Below are 19,937 nucleotides of genomic sequence, written 5' to 3'. Positions count from 1 at the left end.
TAGACTCTGTGACGGACAAAGCTAACTTCTGGCTAGTCACTTTGTACAACGCCTGAATCTGCTGAAGGTTTCTGTTTGAGCTGGACTGTTTTTGAAAACTGTGTGTATTTGTTGGTGTTTATCTGGTGGAAGAAAACTCCCTCTTCTTGAAGTAAAGCACTTGGCAGATGGTTATCGTATTGCTGCCAAGTTCCTGATAACGAACCTTGTGTGTGCCAAGTAATTCTTTAACCCCCGGCTGGCTGTTTGTGTGTGTGTGGGGACGGGGATAGAACAGGTGGGTGGAGCCTCCCGCCGCCGCTACCGGTTCACCTGAACCAGGGCGAACCGGTAGCAGCCCACAATCGAGAGAAAGTGATCAGCCCAAGGTCACCCAGCTGGCTTTATGTCTAAGGCAGAACTAGAACTCCCAGACTCCTGATTTCTAACCTGATGCCTTAATTACTACACCACACTATTATACTACTGATAACCTCTAAAAATGAGTCCCTAAGAATTTGCTCAAGGAATTAAGGTCAAATTTCAGGTAAGGTAAAGGAAGCAATTTTACTGATTTATATTTAGATTTCAGTATGTTGAATGTCATTACTCTCTTCTTCCACTTACAATGAAGTTATCTGTGGCTATAGTTCTGTTTTAACTTTCGAATCATTTTAGCAGGTTATTTAACTTTAATAAAAAGTAAAGCAGCTGCCAAAAAAAGCCAACACAGTTCTAGGCTGCATAAACAGAGGGATAGAATCAAGATCACGTGAAGTGTTACTACCACTTTATAATGCCTTGGTAAGGCCACACTTTGGAATACTTGGGCACACTTGGAATACTGCTTGGAAGTGATAATTATGAGGCTCTTGAAGTTTTTCCAAAATCTGAAAGAAATCATGGACAAAAGCAGTTCCACGCAACTGTAATGTAAGTTTTTTTTCTATAAAAATGGAACTAAACATTGATCGCTGTATTTGATAAGATGGAACATAAAAGATAAAAAGTTTACCTCATATAATATATTTATATTAACGTAATATATGAACAAGTGTATAAGGAATGCTTGTGATTGGAAGAGAGTGGAATGGGGATATAAACCTGTGTGCATTTTTATATAGAGATGATAGAGTTTTGTTGGCTAATTCTAACAAATGTTAACATAAATCCAAAAAGGCTCCCCACCCATTTGCACTACTCAGGTGACCCTGAGAACACAGGTAAACCTCCAGGTAGCCTCAGCGACTCTCTAAAGGAATGCAAATAACCAGCTGTCTGCAAGGAATATAAATCCTTCCATTTCCCACCATCCAGTCAAATCTGAAAAAGCTGCTTGGATGAGAAGCGAAACACCTTCAAAGAAAAAAAAGAAAGTCCAGTTTTGCAACGACAGTGTACTGACTGTATCAAGTCCTTTTTAAGTATAGATAGTATTATGCACCCTGAGTATAACCATTATTCTCGTAGTCATACAATATAGTCTCTTTTAAATACAAATGTTGTACGTCATAGTTATAACCATTATTTTCATAGTTGTACCATAACGCTCCATACATTTATCACTCTATATGTTTTAATCTATAGTCATGTATAGTTCTATAGTACTATTGCTTACGGTATATATTCTTATATATATCTATATAAATGTATCTATTTCTATTTTGTTGATCTTCTTTTGCACCTGTTATCTAATCATTGGTACAATAAGTCCCATGTTAAGTAATACTCTGATTCCTCTTTATCTTTAAGTTCCATTGTTAACCTGTCAAATTCAGCACATTCTAATCTTTTCTTTATTACCTTTTCATCTATAGGTATATTTTTGTTTTTCCAATTTTGTACAAACAATTTTGTTTTTTTTAAAAAACAGACTATTCTGCATTGGTTGCAAGCTTACCTTCTATAAACTATTGCTTAACGCATTGTAAACCACCCTGAGTCTCCGGAGAAGGGTAAATCAAATTTTTTTTTTAAAAAAACTTGTCCTTATAGACATGTCCTTATAGCTTCACTGAAGGTTTACTAAAGATGGAGAAGTGGATGAAGAAATTTTGAGAAGTGCAAAGGTGGGTGGAAAGAAAATGAGTATGTCCTTTTTGATAAGAATGTGGGTAAGAAAATTAGTTGTATATAACAAGATGCTTTTACTTAACTTTGTTAAGTGGGAGTGAAAGTTGGATATGTCAGAAGTAATATAAAGGCGAGGTGAATGTAGCTGGAATGTGTGTGAAGTGAACACAAGAGAAAATTAATGGCCTCTGAATGAATGTGGGCTGAATAAAAATTGAATTACCAATATGAAAGAAGGATGAGATAGAATAAATAAAAATTGACTCTTAAAGCAACTTTATGAGTGAGAGGGTTAGATAGAGGGAGAAGACCAGCTGCTGAATCCTGACAGAAAAAAGTGGAACATTTAAAGAACAAAAGACAATGAACGGATGAAGCAGTACAGGTAATCCTCGATTTACGACCAACATTTCTGTTGCTAAGCGAGATGGTTGTTAAGTGAGTTTGGACCATTTTACGACCTTCCTTGCTGCCGTTGTTAAGTGAATCGCTGCAGTTGTTCAGTTAGTCACAGAGAATCTGGCTTCCCCAGATTGACTTTGCTTGTCAGAAAGTCACAAAAGGGGAATCACATGACCTCAGAATGCTTCAACCGTCATAAACATGAGCCCGTTGCCAAATTTTGATCATGTGACCCTGCTGCAATGGTGGTCAGTGTGTAAAAGGGTCGTAAGACACATTTCCCGGTGATGTTGTCACTTTGAACGGTCCCTATAGCGAGATTCGAACAGCTCGACACAATGGTCAGATATGTAAGATTCCATTCTATACCCTACAATGGGCATCTCTGCATTTGTGGACCGGCAGAGGTAGAAAACCTGGCTCACATTCTATTTGATTGTTGCCTGTACAAGAGAGTGAGAGACAGGTATTTTGGTCTATATACCAAACGAATGACCCATTGGGATCCCCATATCAAAGCAACTGACCTTATGTGCGGCCAGAATCTGAAAATAACATTTAACATAGCACAGGACTTAAGCAAAATGATTTGGTTGAGATCAACATATGTGGGACTGATTGGAGTAGATTGCAGGAGTGACACTGAAATATAATTTTATCATATTTTATCTATCTCTTAAATTATTGTATTTTATTCCAATTTCATTTTACACTGTATTTTATTCCAATTTCATTTTAAATCATACTTTATTCCAATTCCATTTTAAATTGCTTTAATCAAATGTTAGTAATCATTTGTTTCTGGAACTTTGCACTTTGATATGGCTCAAGGGCTAATCAATAAAAGCTCATTGTCATTGTCGCTAGAACGGTCTCTATATGTGGTAAATTGAGGATTACCTGTATACGGACATGGAGGAAGGAAGGATGACTGCACTATAAAAAGATATGCAGAGATACTGTGCTCGGTCTAGCTTTTAATTAGATTTAGCTCTGATTTTCTTATTTTATGTTTTTCTGTTGGTATATTATTTCTCACACTTCTGTACTCCGCATAATGCTGTTTATCATAAAAGAAAATACATACACATACACATACATCAGAGCTGTCAAACTTGATTTCATTGAGGGCTGCATCAGGCTTGGGTTTGAGCTCGGGGGAGGGGAGGGGTGTGTGGTCAGGGTGGGCGTGGCCAGCTCAATGGCACTCGTGTCAGGGGCACCTGTGGTGGCCAAGTGCTAAGGCAGGACTTCCCTCAGACCCTCCCTCACTACCATTATAATCTCCTTCCCTCCCTCTCCTTCTTCTTTTTCCTTCCATCTTCCTTCCCCTTTCTTCTTCCTTCCCCTCTTTCCTTTTTTTTCTTTCCTTGCTCTCTTCCTATCTTCCCTTCTTTTTCTTTGTTTTTCCTCTTCCCCTTTCTCCTTTCCTGTCCCTTCTTGCATGCTCAAATGCAAAAGGGTAAACATTTCTCCTTTTGTTTTGTTTTTAGTTTGTTACAGCCACCCGGGTCCCATTTTTGGCCACAACAGCTCCTTTTTTGCTAGCAGAGACACCGTGGCCTGGTCCTTTGCTGTTTCCAGGGTGACCCCGCTGGCCAAATCTAAGGCCAATGACTCCTGAATACTATTTTTTTTTTTGCTTCTGATTGTCCCACTTCTTATTAACCAGGAGTGAAATCTAGCAGGTTCTGACAGGTTCTGGAGAACCAGTAGCGGAAATTTTGAGCAGAACCAGCAAATAACTCCTCTGGCTGGCCCCAGAGTGGGGAGGGAATGGAGATTTTGCAATATCCTTCCTCCAGGAGTGGGGCGGGAATGGAGATTTTGCAGTATCCTTCTCCTGCCATGCCCACCATGCCACACCCACCAAGCCACACCACACCCACCAAGCCACGCCCACAGAACCGGTAGTAAAAAAAAAAATGGATTTCACCACTGTTACTAACTAACTAACTAGGCTGGCGACCTCCAGGGGGAGAGCCTTCTCTGTGGGGGCCCCGGCCCTATGGAATGAACTGCCCCTGGACATACGAAGGATCCCCAACCTCCGTGCCTTCCGTCGTGCTCTGAAGACCCTATTATTCCAGCAAGCTGGTCTGACAGGATAAAGGTTTTTTAAATTGGGTTTTGATAGGGGTTTTAAAATGATTTTAGTTGGATGTTTTAAATTTGGCCGAATGATTGAATTATTTTAATAAGCTTTTAATTTTTGTTGTACATTGTTTTTACCATGGCTGTTCACTGCCCTGAGTCCCTTGGGAGAAGGGCGGTATATAAATATAATAAACTAAACTAAACTAACTGAACTAATGTCTTATTCCTGTTGCCAACACATTCTAATTCATTGATATTCAGCTCACAGGTTTACAAGTGAGTTATAAACAAACACTTTGAAGTATATAGGAAGAATTCTTGATCTTTTTGGCGTTTCCTATAATATCCAGTTTAACCTTGGCGATGTAGACACCCTGAAATAAAGGCGGATATTGCAAAATATAGTCGTCATACCACTTTGTACTAAAGAAGAGATCCTAATGGGTGATGTTTTATACCTAATGAGCCTGGAATTTTGCACTAGGAATTTAGAAAAAGAATTGAGTTATTGTATGTTATGACCAGCAAAATGAGTAAAGTGACATCTCTTTTCGGCTAATATTACAAGAGGAATTCTGAGTCTACATTTAGCAAAAAGGGGAAAAATGCATCCTTTCCTGTTTATTGCCAGAAATATTATGGTTGAAAAAGGCATTCATTGCTACTTGGAAACAATCTATTGATTATAAGTCTCCAGGCCTTAGAAGCTACGATTGAGCCTTCTGGGGCTTTTAAACCTTAGCAATCAGTTCAGAAGTCCTGATGGTGAATAGAATTGACAGTTTCCATAGAACATGCCTTCTTCTTGTCAAAAGAGGAAATGTCCCTGAATACAGGAGAACAGAGATGAAATTGGATGCTATCCCTTTTTAAAAAAGTACAGGTAGAGACAAATTAAAGTGGTATCTTTTTTGGACAGACATAGAAAGTATCCAACACTCAATGTATTATTTTTAATCAAGTGTTTATGTTAAAAAATAAACATTCCCTTGAGTCCAGCTCATTTCTGGTGACTGTATTGACATATCCATGTCATTTCTTAGCAACAATACATAACTGCCTTCTTCCAAGACACTTTTCAAACTTCCAAACGTATTTATTTTTATTTATTAAGTTGTCAAATTTATATAGCTGCCCATGTCACAAACAAGTGACTCTGAGTGATATATAGCAAAGCTAAACAACAATCAGATCACATATGTTTTGCTGCTGTCAAAACATGTAATATCAAATATAGAATAGAATAACAGAGTTGGAAGGGACCTTGGAGGTCTTGTAGTCCAGCTCCCTGCTTAATCAGGAAACCCTACAGCATTTCAGACAAATGGTTATCCAATTTCTTCTTAAAAACTTCCAGTGCTGGAGCATTCACAACTTCTGAAGGCAAGTTGTTCCACTGATTAATTGTTCTAACTGTCAGGAAATTTCTCCTTAGTTCTAAGTTGCTTAATGTACATTCCCTTTATCATATTTTTCTGTTATTATGCCTAACAGAAATAGTTCTGGCTTATAGTGTATATGCTGTTTTAACATTCTTTCTAACCATGTATGTATTTTTGTCCAATTTTTTTTTGCTTTTGGGCACGTCCACCACATGTGATAGTATGTGCCCAACATTTGATTACATTTCCAACATTTGGTGGACATGTTTTTCAACCTTTTTGCTGATCTTGCCGGTGGCAAATGCACCTATAAAACATTTTATACAAATTTTCTTTATACGTAGTTGCCATCATTTATAGTTTCTTTCCCAAAGTTTTTTGCCAATTATCTAATTTTATGTTATATCCAAAAAAATTTGCCCAAACTATCATTGTCCACACAATTATTGTTGTTATTGTTATTAAAAGCATTAAATAAATAAAAACAACTATTTGCCCCTACCCTTCTGTGTGAAGTCATTCTGCACACTTTTATCAACAACTTGCCTTAATTGCCTATATAGTTTTTCAAAATGTGAAGGTTGACCCTTTGTCACCAAAAACATTGCTTACTCCTAGGTCACAGGCACTTTGTGCAGTGGTGAAATGTAAAATTTGTTACTACCGGTTCTGTGGGCGTGGCTTGGTGGTGGTGGGGTAATGTGACTGGGTGGGCGTGGCCAACTTTTTTTTTTTTTACTTTTAAAAGCATTTTTTTTACAACCTCCTCGGCCAAAGAGGTTGCAAAAAAAAATGCTTTTAGAAGCCTCTGATGATCCCAGCTGAGCCGCGCGATCATCAGAGGCTTTTTTTTTTAACTTTTAAAAGCATTTTTTTGGCCAAAGAGGTTGTAGAAAAAATTCTTTTAAAGGTTAAAAAAAAAGCCTCTGATGATCGCGCGGCTCAGCTGGGCATGGGGGGGTGGCACAGGGATTTTTGCTACCGGCTCTCCGAACCACCCACCTCCATCGCTACTGGATTGGGTGATCCGGTCTGAACTGGGAGCATTTCACCCTTGACTTTGTGAACCAACCTGATATCTAGTTTTCTTTTAACAGAAAGCCATTCTTAGGAACACCACATCTATCCAACAAGTCTCTGGAAGACCTTCATGTGGTAACCAATGCTTAAAAGTTGTTTTTTTTTTTTTTGCATTGCTGGAAGTTAGTTGAAATTTTGCAACTCAGATGATCAGCAACAGTGAAAATCTCTGTGAAATGCTCCTTTTCAGAGAACACAGAATAACAGAGTTGGAGGGGACCTTAGAGATCATCTAGTCCAATCCCTTGCTTGAGCAGGAGATCCTATACTAGAATTCCCCAACTTTTTTGGCTTTGTGGATCAGTGGGGTGGGGGGAGAGGGGAAACAGCCAGCAAGCACACATGTATCCCTGCACTCCATTTTCAGACCTACCACTCACCCAAATAGAGCATGCGTGCACATGCTCGCCAGCTGCTTGCACAAGTGGGGATTTGTATGTGCACACAGAGGATGACTTCTGTTTCCACAGCCTGGTTGCAAAGTGCTCACGGCCCACAAGTGGACTGCGGCCCAGAGGTTGGGGATTCCTGCCCTATAGCATTTCAGGTGGCTGTCCAATCTCTTCTTAAAAGCCTCGAGTGTTGGAGCACCCATAACTTCTGAAGGCAAGGCATTCCACTGGTTCATTGTTCTCACCATTAGGAAATTTCTCCTTAGTTCTAGGTTGCTTCCCTCCTAGATTAGTTTCCATCCATTGTTTCTTGTCCTGTCTTCTGGTGCTTTGGAAAATAGGTTAACCCCTTCTTCATCTTCATCATAGAGCCGAAGTGGCACAGTGGTTAGAGTGCAGCACTGCAGGCTACTTCAGGTGACTGCAGTTCGGCAGTTCAAATCTCACTGGCTCAAGGTTGACTCAGCCTTCCATCTTTCTGAGGTTGGTAAAATGAGGACCCAGATTGTTGGGGGCAATATGCTGATTCTGTAAACCACTTAGAGAGGGCTATAAAAGCACTATGAAGCGGTATATACTGTAAGTCTAAGTGTTATTGCTATCTTTTGTGACAGCCTGTCAAATATTGGAACACTGCTATTATGTCACCCCTAGTCCTTCTTTTCACTAGGCTAGACATACTCAATTCCTGGGTATGTCTAGCTTTCAAAGTAGTTTGGGAAATGACAAGGTCAGTTGCAAGAAAAAGACAAGGAAAAGTAAAACAAAAGTGCTGTGGACTAGCAGATATTCTTTGCAGAGCTAAAACAGTCCTATGGGATCTCAGCCATAATAAGCAAGTTAAAACACACTTAATAAACGGAAAAGAAATATGGGGTCAGAAATAGATCACTGTCCCATTCAAACAATGATAAAGTTAACGGCCCCTGATTAAAGGCACTGGGAAAAGGAAAACATTACTGATTTCTCTATTCACTACATAAACAAGGAAAGATGTGCCAGCAGAAGACAAAGTGCCCCTGGCTTAAATTCTTATCTCTGCTATACAAATTATTTGTTCATGATACATTGTGTAGCAAAGGACAATGTACTTCTGCAATTAAAACAAATGTGTAGGCATTTATTGGTTCGCATGAAGGAATCAATTACTGTGCTACAGTGGCAAAAATAGAAGAGCATACTTGCACCTACTAAATCACAAACAATAATGAACTGAAAACTGAAGTTTACAGAAGAGTCAGCCAAAGTATCTGACAAAATGAAGGAAGCATCATTATCTGGAGACAATTAGTTGAGACATAATAGAGGCAAGTCATAAATCTAGAAGGCCCAAGGTGATATAACACAATCTAATTGGCATCAAAGGCTGTGAAAAACAAAAAATTGGGAATAACAGAGCTAGGGAAGGTTTTCAACAACAGATGGAGATACTGTATATTCTGATATAAAAATGGTATGATGGCTGCTTGTTTTTACTTCAGCAGAAGGTGACTCAGTATATGCAACTGAGAACATAAAAGGAACCATCTGGAGCATACCAAGGATTTAAATACTCCAGCATTTAGATTACTAGATACATCTTGAAAAATCACAAACACACAAATCAGTGTAGCAGGGCAATACTTCTTTCCCACTGTTATTCTCTCACATTTGGAGAATGTCACTTAAGCCTACAAGTAGGCTTCATTTAGTGGCTACCTCATTTAGCAACCATTCGCGGTTATGATGATGGTGAAAAAGTAATCTTACAATCAGTCCCAGTAAAGCAAAAGAAAGCTGAAGTAAGATCGTAAGCATAATCATGGCTTCTCTTAGTGACAATTTTACTTAACAACCAAATTGCTGGTCCCAACTGCTATCAGTAAACGAGCACTATCTGTAGGTGCACACAGATGATTTATGTAAAAATTCCATAAGTTTAATGGTTGTTTTGACACCCAAGCTACAAAAATTGTTGCTGATGTGGACTTTTAGCTAAATAAAGGTAAAGGTAAAGGTTCCCCTTGCACATATGTGCTAATCGTTCCTGACTCTAGGGGGCGGTGCTCATCTCCGTTTCAAAGCCGAAGAGCCAGCGCTGTCCGAAGAGGTCTCCATGGTCATGTGGCCGGCATGACTAAATGCCAAAGGCGCTTTATTAACTATTTATTAACTATTTATATAGGCAAACTCCATATTTAGAACATAGAAAAATAGAGTTGGAAGGGACCTTGGAGGTCTTTTAGTCCAACACCCTGTTCAAGCAGAAGACCCTACAGTATATCAGTGATGGTGAACCTATGGCATGCATGCTGGAAGTGGCACATCTCTCCGGGCACGCCAGCCATCGCCCGTTGCTCTTCCAACATGCGCGCTGGCCAGCTGTTCTTCGTGCATGTGGGAGCGCCGGAAACCGGAAGCTCAGCTTCCCGGCACATGTGGGTGCTTCAGGGAGCTGCTCTTCCAGTTTCTGGCACTCTCCAGTGTGCGTGCCAGGGAGCTGCTCTTCTGGTTTCCGCCACTCCCCCGCGTACGTGCACGCACTCCCGTTTTGGCACTCGGTGCCAAAAAGGTTCATCAACACAGCCCTATACCATTCTGCACAAATGGCTGTCCAGTCTCTTCTTAAAAAGTTCCACTGACCTATAACTTCCAAAGATAAGCTATTCCACTGATTACTGTATTTTTTTGGACTATAAAACGCTCTAGATTATAAAATGCACTTAGCTTTTGGGGAGGAAAACAAGAAAAAAAAATCTGCCTCTGCCTCCCAGCAATTTGCCTCCTTGCAGCAAACAGCCTGGTCAGCTTCAGCACAGCCTGATTTAGCATGAGCAGCTGATTGGTGGTTGGATTGGCTTCCCAGAATATTGCCTATCAGCTGTTCCAGGTGGCAGGGATTTCCGCTGCCCATCGCTGCTGTCGCCACCCATCGCCACCACCACCTAATGTTGCCTCCGCGTGCCCCATTTTTGGCCTCTGTGCATCCTGTTTTCAGCCTCCACGCATCCCGTTTTTGGCCCGTTCCAGGCGGCAGGGATCACCACCACTGCTGCCTATCCCCACCACCTGAAATGGGCCAAAATGGGGTGCTCAGAGGCCAAAAATGGGACATGTGGAGGCTAAAAATGTGATGGAAAGCGATGGCAGTGATGGGCAGCAGCCATTCCTGCAACCTGGAACAGCTGATAGGTGGTATTCCGGGACACAGATCCAATGCCAATCAGCTGCTTGTGCTAAATCAGGCTGTGCTGAAGCTGATCAGGCTGTTTGCTGTTTGCTGCAAGGAGGCAAATTGCTGGGAGGTAGAGGCTGAAGGGTGGGGGCTGGTGGGTGGATGGGGCTTTGGCAACATTCGCTCTATAAGACGCACAGACATTTTGACCCACTTTTGGGGATAGGGGGAAAGTGCATGTTATACACCGAAAAATATGGTAAATATGGTAATATGGTCACTGGCAGAAAATCTCTCCTTACTTCTCAGGTTCTTTGGAGAATAGGTCGATCCCTTCTTCCCTGTTACAGTCCCTCAAGTACTGGAAGACTGCTGTCATATCGCCCCTAGATCTTCTCTTTGTTAGATTAGATGTTGTGACCTAGGCTTCCTGAGTCATTAAAACACACGAGTAGTCCCAAAAATCTCTTTTATTGCAACAGCTGTGAATTACGCTCATTCACAGCTGAGTCCCAATTAGTTTCAAAAAGTCGTTCAGGAGAATTCCTTTGGGATAATCACCAACCTTTATCTCCCTTGACACTCTACCAAAGACCTATTTGGCAAAGCCACACGGATTCCAGAATCAAACAGAGATGCCGGCTGGGAACAGAATTAACAACGTTGCTTTCCTGCAAAGTGCCCATGTGCCTTTGCTCCTCTTTTAAGCCTTATGGGAGGGGCCAATCATCTCCAGGCTTTACTCCTGAGTCGTCCCTTTTGTTTTAACTGTTCATGCCTTCTGGCAACTCTGCGCATGCATGCACTAGGAACAGGCTCCTCCTGTTCCTCTGCCCCTCTGCTGTCCAACTCTGGAGGCTCTGGAGTCCGCACATCACTCCCAGATGGCCCTGGCCCCATCTCTACCTCCAATGCAGAGCCCTTGTTGGGGCCTTCCACAGACTCCAGGACTGGCCCATGTTCCTCCCCAGCCTCCTCACTGTCTGACTCTGCTGCCAGCTCCGCAGACTGCTGGAGGACCACAACACTAGATATACCCAATTCCCTCAATCATTCATCATATGATTTAGCCTCAAGGTTCTTTTTCATCTTTGCTGCTCTTCTTGGCCTTCTTTCTAGGGTCTCAGTATTGTTTTTGTATCATTGTGACCAGAATTGGATGCAGTATTTCAAGTGTGGTCTCAGCAGAGCAGTATAAAGTGGTATTTTCATTTCACTTGATGTTGAAACTATACTTCTGTTGATGCATCTAGGACCATATTAGCAATTTTGGTAGCTGGCCCGAACTTTAGTGGTGGTCTACTAGGACACGTAGATCCCTCTCAGAGATATCTTTCTTTGGTGAAAGATGCTGTCTGATTAATCCTCAGGAAAGATTCTGGAATGTGTTTGGCCTAACCTGTATGAGTATTTAGAAGAGCAGATTTAAACAAGATTGTAGCTTCTGTTCTGTGAATTCAGAACATTAACCTGAAAAGGGATTCTCTGCAGTGATTTCTCTCCTACCTACAACCTTGCACAGCTCACACACAATCAGCATGCTAATTTAAAAAGTGTAAAGTAGCTGCTGGAATTCACTTTTCTGAAATTTCAGGAGGAAAATGTTACAAGCTGAAGAGAACCAGATTGGAATATCAAAGAACTTTCTCTCTCTATCTACACCACTAATAAACCCACCTTACCATGGATAAGCTGTGTGCATGGATAAGCTTTTCCATTGGGTGATTCCTCAGTGTGCTTCTACTTAGACTGATTTTAGTAGGAGTTAAGAATCCATGAACTGGAGTAAATTCATTTTGTTCAATTGTTCATTTTTGTCCTGATATTTTTAAATCTATGATTCAGGGCAAGTGGGATAGGTACTTACTTTTTAAAATGTACCATACCACCAAGGAGTCTCTTTCCAAATAGAGCAGAGGTGTCCAACTCAAGGCCCGAGGGCCGGATCCGGCCCGCAGGAGTGCTTAGATCTGGCCCATGGGGATGCCCTGGAAACAACAAAGGAGTGGCCCATGGTGCCTCTGCCAGAGAAAACAGAGCTCCATTTTCACTGACAGAGGGTTGCAGGAGGCCATTGCAGCGGAAATTGAAACTCGCGAGGGCCACGTGCGGCTCTCCCGAGCTCCGTTTTCACTGGCAGAAGGTTACAGGAGACCATCGCAGCCGAAAACAGCTCGGGAACCATTTTCGCTGGCAGAGTGCTTGGGCCACCACAAGCATCCCTGACACAAGTGATGTTAAGCTGGGCACACCTACCCTGACCACGCCCACCCCGGCTCCTGAGGTCAAACATAACCCTGATGAAATCGAGTTTTGACACCCCTGGAATAGAGCATAATACTGAAATTTGCTCACTGCAGATTCTGTACAATTAACCTAACACAATGCAAAGAGCACAAAGAAGCGATTCCTGCTTGCCTCTGGGGAGATAGACTGCAGTGTGATGTAACTGCTGCAGATTTACAACCAATATTTTAATTCATGGCGGAATAACTGAAGAAAAGGTGGCAAATGAACCCTGGTGGTTTCAGATTAGATCTAGTTCTTTTTTCTTCTCATTACTATTATCATAATTAACATTATCATTATTAATCATTATCAAGCCTGACAGACCATTATCAAAGCTCTCTCTCTCACACACACAGAAGGGGGAGGGAGAAAGAGGGAGGGAGAGAGAGAGAGAGAGAACAGAAATTCACGTAGTGAGATGTGAGGGAGGACGAGCAGGTACACAAAAATGCTCTCTTATTTTTGTGTTTGAGAGCTTCAATCTTCTCACATTTTGTGTGATAGCAATATCTTTTTAAAAAATTAAAAATGGATGATCTCTTACATAATTGCAAATGCTTGCAGCATTCTTGCTCTAAAACCACCTACTTTTATTCCAACCAGAAATCTTTTAAGAGTTCAAATGAGAGCACTTGCATTTTATTCTATTCTCTGGATCTTTCCAATCCCTGCCGGTGATAGGGATATCAATCTTATTGAAATGTTATCAATCATTTGGGGAAGTAAAATCTAGTCATGATATATCATTTATTCCTGTAAATAATAGGAAGGATTTCCTGATATCACTTCCCTGGCCCCATTTCTCTAATTTGGGGATGAGGATGAAACAGAAAAGATGTTTAAAAGAGAAATCACTTTCTTGACCACTTTGTATTCCTACTTTATAAATTGGTCAGCCATTATATTTGCCTCCTGAAATTGATGTATGTTACTATATGGTACACACAAAACAGCACAGTATAGTACTTAAGTATGAAAAAGGAATTGCAGCTCTGTATCTTCAAATATCAAATATGAACTCAAAAAGAGAGGAGCCTATTAGCCATCTGGACACAGGTAAGTGTTTCTCCATCCGTCCAAGTTGACATGTCCCTGCAAATTCTTTGTTGGCAACAATTCCATACAGCGGAAAGCTAAATAGAAATGTTGAACCCTCAACAGCAGCTGTTGATTGATGGGAGTGAAGCCTGCCTTTTATTATATCTGCAGGTATCTAATTGCTTAGCTCAGTCAAATAGCACTTTGTGGACCAGATCACCATGCCAGGCATTTCTTCATGACTGGTGTAAGTGATTCATTTTTAAGTGAAACGTGGCCCTGTTATACAGGAGGTAAAATTAGGATAGTGATGAAGTGACTTATGGTTAATGTAATTGCTTCTTTTCTCCATCATTCTTAATATATGTATATTTACTATGAAAGTTAAATCAAACTGTGCATATTGAATTTGTTTTATGTTGTGTTGATGATGTTCAGACTACACCAGCTTGGGTTCACATAGTACTTGGAAATTAGATATTCTGGGAACAAGGGAGGTCTGTGTTTGAGGCCAGCTTTCTGTTTCAGTAAAAGGAGATATATCCAGAATTGAATGTTTAACCATTTAGTGGGGAAGGTAGAAAAGGTTTTGTTTAATTTTCTCTGCTAAGCAGATGGCACCAATCTTCTGTGCCAAGTTAGTCATTAAATTTGGCAGGTGAGAATAATGTCCCTCAGGATGTCCTTTAGAAGAAGGTATTCCTGAATGCCAATACTGTGTGGACTCCAAAAGCCTTACTGAGTGAGGAGGAGATTTGAACCTGTCCTTGAAGTACCACCTGTATTTTCACCAGTAACATTGGATGATAGGCTCTCTGGCTCATCCTCCACATCTGCCATCAATCTGGGGCCAAAATCAGCTCCAAGCAATGTTTGGATTCTAATTATTCCATTGAAATAACAGCCTTGTGTTATATGTGGATGAAAGAACCTCAGTGTCAGCGTTCCAGAAAAACGCTGAAGCTTCCACTCAGAACATTTGGCTTCTCCAGAAGTCTACAGGAATTCTTGTCCATATATGCCGGACTTATAATGCACTTCTGCTGAGCTACCATGTTTCCCCGAAAATAAGACCCTGTCTTATAATATTTGTTTTGCCACCAAAAAAGACACCAGGTCTTATTTTCGGGAGGATGTCATCCACTGACTTACCGCACTTGTGCGCGTCTCCCCCAGTCTCCTTTTCATTGTCAGATGCCTTCAGAAACTTCTTCTGTGGCTGGCAAGGCTTTCCTGCAGCTGATAACAGAGCTTTGGATCGATCAGGAACTCTGTTATTGGCTGCAGAGGCCTTCAGGAAAGCCTTGCCGGCCTTGCTGGCTGCAGAAGAAATGGGCCAGCAAGGCAGGTATCGGGCCTTGCTGCAACTGTAGTAGGGCAGCCCCATCCCCATTCTAGCTTAATTTTTATCCATGCACCCTGGAGTGGGAGGGGTCTTAATTAGGTCTTATTTTGGAAGTGGAGCTTATATTGGGCATACATGTAAAAATCAAGCTAGGACTTTTTTTTTTTTTGGATCTGAACAGTAATTGGGTGGGAAAGTGGGAGAAAGAAGGAAGGAAGGAAAGAAAGAAGGAGGAGAGGAGGAGGAGGAGGAGTGGGAGAAAGGCCACAAACAATTTTCATATTGGTGTCAAGACTGCATAATGGATACGTTCACATATTTTAGTCAGAGCTTGAAATGAAGGAGACTTCGCCATTTGTATTGCTTGTAAGCTATTTGATGAGGATTTTTATCTTCAGCAGCGTATTTTTATTTAACTGTAATGTAAGTAAACATTAGCTGCAATTTCAGAAATCACTTTTAAAACAGTAGTTTGCATTTTGCTAGGGAACAATCATTTATAATTTCTGTTGTGATTTTTAAACCTTGCACTTTCGAATCCAGACAAAATCCCATTAATTCAATGGGGCATACTTTCAAATAGAACAGAGCTGGAAGGGACTTTGGAGGTCTTCTAGTCCAACCCCCTGCTCAAGCAGGAGACTCTATACCATTTCAGAGAACTGGCAGACCAGTCTCTTCTTAAAAACCTCCAGTGATGAAGCACCTACAACTTCTGAAGGCAACTTCTGTTCCACTGGTTAATTGTCCTCACTGTTAGTCCTCATTCTTTAATTCCAGGTTGGAATTCTCTCCTTGATTACTTTCCATCCATTGTTTCTTGTCTTGCCCTTTAGTACATCTACAATTTTTGGGAAGGACTAGGTCTGTATTGGGTACAATAAGTGTGCAAACTGGAAATGACCATGACTTTCACTTGAGAGGGGGTATCTGGAAGTTGATCTCTAAGCTCTGAAGTCAGTTCTAAATTTTTTTTTTTTAAAAAAAATGTACTATAACTGACATTTATTCTGAACTAAGAGGAAACTATAGCACTATTTTTAATCATTGTGGTTCAAAGTATCTTCTGGAACTACAAAAAAGGATTTGAACTTCATCTACAGCCCAGAGATCAGACTGCAGGATATATCGATTAAAGTGAGATAAAATACTACACTACCTTATTTATGTTTGTTTGCTCATTTGTTTTTGAACTATGACATTCTAATGTTTGCAACTGGAATTCATAGCAGAAGATGGAAAAATAAATCCAAACCCTTGTGTTATTGGTATAACGTTGCATTGGTTAACCTCTCTTTTCTTTCAAATAAACTCTCAGTTTATATTCTATCTAGGTGGTCTGGATTTATTATTTATGAATTTAGTTCCTCCCACCACATAAAATATTAAGAGCAGCTATATATATAGTGCTAAGAAAACTGGCTGATTTTCATTCTAGGTGCACTGTATACTATAGCTGAGTGAATTGTAAAAAGCTGCCTATAGCTTAAGGCTCAAAATTATGCTGCTCTGCTGTATTGCACATGTTGCGAAAAAAAAAACACACTTTTTATTCAAGGAGCAGCAGTGTGTGTGTGTGTGTGTGTGTGTGTGTGTGTGTGTGTGTGAGAGAGAGAGAGAGAGAGAGAGAGAGAGACAGACAGAGACAGAGAGACAAAGAGAGAAACAGAGAGAGAGAGAGAATGTATATGTGGAGAGAGAGAGAAAAAGAGAGAAAGAAAGGGGAAGAGGAGAGAGTTGGAGGAGAGACAAGTCTTTTTCTGGCTGGTAAATTATTGAATTGCTAAAATAGATTGATAGTAGAAAGTAACACAACCTGAATCTTATTTCCAAGGTTGCCCTGCAGCTCTCTGTCAAGTTTTGCAAGCATAAAAGTTGACCAATGGATAAAGGGGCACAAATAATGCAAACTTGAGGATAGATATTTGCAAAGGGATCCAACCTTTATTCACCAAGCAGCTAAAACCAAAATATGACTATTGTCAAGCACCATCTTGAAATGGGCTCCAAAAGCGAGAAGTGACATTTTTATATTACTATACATATTCTGTTCAAGAGCTGTGGTGGCGTAGTGGTTAGAATGCAGTATTGAGGGATAATTCTGCAAACTGCCAGCAATTTGATTCCGACCCAGCCTTCCATTCTTCCGAGCTCAGTAAAATGAGAATCCAGATTGTTGGGGACAATATGAACCGTGTATATATATATATATATATATGTCTTAGTGCTATTGCTAATTATCACCTCTTTTATCTTAAAGGTGCAACAAAAAAAGAAATAACAAAACAAGAACGATATATAGCTGTTTTGAGAATGGAAAATACAATGTGTGGGTTACAAACTCCGGCTCTGGATAGGGCTAGGATCTTTTTTATTTTCTCATCATCCTCTGCTTTTGGCTACATTCACATGAAACATCCCCCTCAAAACTTCTCCTTCCATGCACCCCACCCCATTCCAGGGGTGAAATCCTCCCAGTTTGGACCGGATCGAGTGATCCGGTAGCAATTGTGGCAGGTAGTTCGGAGAACCGGTAGCAATGGCAGTGCGAGGCTCCGCCCACCCGCCCGGGTGTCTTTACTTCCTGGTTTTAACCAGGAAGCAAGGTGTTTTTTACCCTCTGTGCATGCGTGGAAAGTTTTGCACATGCACAGAGGGTCTGTGCATGCACAGAGGATCTGCACGCACATGTGATGGCACGTGCACTTCCAAACCGGTAAGGAAGGTAAGTAGATTTCACCCCTGCCCCATTCATATCCTTACTAGATCAATAACAGCTTTATGGTTTGATCAACCTGTCACGGCCAACTTAATTTATACAACTCTGCATCTTCTCTATGCTAACCAAAGTTCAATGGTTTTCTCCTACTTCAGATTATGCTTTCTGTTGCTAGCTGAAAGGTGAATGTAAACTTCTCTTGAGTATTTGAGGCAGATCAAACTGGCTGAAGGCCAAGAAAGATAGCAATGCATCTACTAAAGACAAAGTGAACCTTGGGAAAACAAAAAGAAAAAGACTAGAGAAGCTATGCAAGAGTTTATTGACATTGCTGACTTTGAGCACTAAATCGATTTCCATAACGACTAAGCAAACATGTCCTTAGATAGTTAAGAAAGGTAATGACAATTAAGAAGAAGATTTCTTGCCTGGAAAAAGGTGGTTCCTTTGGGAAGATTCTAGAAAGAAACAAGCTACCACTGCCTTAGAAATAAAGAGATGACTCTCTCGCATGACTTGAGCAACCTAAAAAAAATTTTTTTTGAATGTGCCTCATATTATAAATTTGTATATCCCTATAGTAAGAAAATATATTTTTCTTCAAGACATGGGCACCATTTTCACTGAATAGAAAAACAAAGAAAGTCCAGTTGCCTCTTGAAAAAGCACCTTTGGGATAGGAGATCATTAGATTTTCCTCAGCCAAGTGAAGTTTGAGAAAAAGAAAAGCACTTAGATTAGTTATGATGAATATATTCCATTAAGTTCTGTTGTATTTTGCACATTCACTAAATGGAATCCAGTACTAAAGTTATTTTTTTTTCAAGGAAAAAAAATCCTATTAAGTGCTGCAAGCTTTAAGAACTTCATGAAAGTCAAAACATTTAAAAGGTCTTTTGCAACTCTGTTTATGAAATATTTAAACTAGTGATGCATTACTGAATCTCTGCCTAAAACAGGTTATGTGAATGTTGTGGGGTTTTTTAAAGATATTTTTCTGTGGGAGATTACTATACCAATTACCATAGTAAGCAAAGCCTCCTTTGATTTGAGCTCAAGACTACCCTGTTTCCCCCAAAATAAGACATCCCCTGATAATAAGCCCAATTGGGCTTTTGAGCGCATGGCAATAAGGCCAAGCGCTTATTTCAGGGTTCAAAAAAATATAAGACAGGGTCTTATTTTCGGGGAAACACGGTAGCAGTTTCATTGATGTAACCATGTGGCACTTTTGGCAACAATACAGATCTGATTCCTGTGCTCTGTGCCTCTGTATTCTACATTTCTGCTTTCTTCCAATTTTTTGTTACTTCCCTAATGTCTGCAAAGGAGGGAAGGACAAACAAGACAATAGATAATAGATGTGCCATTGTGATGGAAGCCCAATTCTGCTTAGCTTCTAAGCTCTCAGATAAGGTCAATTGATGATGCCACGTTGAGGCTCTGATAGGCTAGAGAAAGCTATAATTTTGTAACATTATTGGAGTAGCTGGGTGGACTCCATCTGTGGGAGGAAAAACACGATCATTGGAACTATTGATTGTGCAAACCTGCGCTACTTTGGTAGAGATCTTGAAAATGGTCCCACATTAAACAGGTGTCAGAGCAGTATGCAATCTGACAACCCACTTAATCTTTGCACGCCCATAGTTAAGAAAAGATGGTTATAAGGTTACAAAATGTAGGTGAAAATATTTAAAGACAAAAACACAGGGCAGCCAAAGCTACAGTTAGCTGCAGTTTTAGCACCTATACAAAGAGGAGTGTAAATCACAAAGAAATAAATAACCCTCAAATGCATTGGCATTTGAAATTAGGCAATTACTAATATGACCAGCATAATAATAGAGGGTGGCATGAAAAATGGCCAATTCAAAATACAGTAACAATTTCTTTCTTTCTTTTTTTCTTTTTGGAAAAAGCTGAAAACTGGACCCAAGAGAAATATATTAAGTATATTGTTGTTCATAGGTCCCCCCCCCCACTT

At 40.4% G+C, this 19,937-nt stretch overlaps 1 protein-coding gene across 8 annotated transcripts in view; it reads right to left on the bottom strand.

Annotated features, from left to right (window-relative positions):
- CNTN5 (contactin 5) overlaps positions 1-19,937 on the bottom strand; it is an 827,378-nt gene that overhangs the window by 105,254 nt on the left and 702,187 nt on the right. The window lies entirely within an intron of this gene.

Source organism: Pantherophis guttatus, chromosome 5 (genome assembly GCF_059756535.1).
Source record: "Pantherophis guttatus breed Tessera chromosome 5, ASM5975653v1, whole genome shotgun sequence".
NCBI lineage: Eukaryota > Metazoa > Chordata > Lepidosauria > Squamata > Colubridae > Pantherophis > Pantherophis guttatus.
Note: the sequence above shows the minus strand (reverse complement) of the source record. Positions and strands in the feature narration are given on the sequence as shown.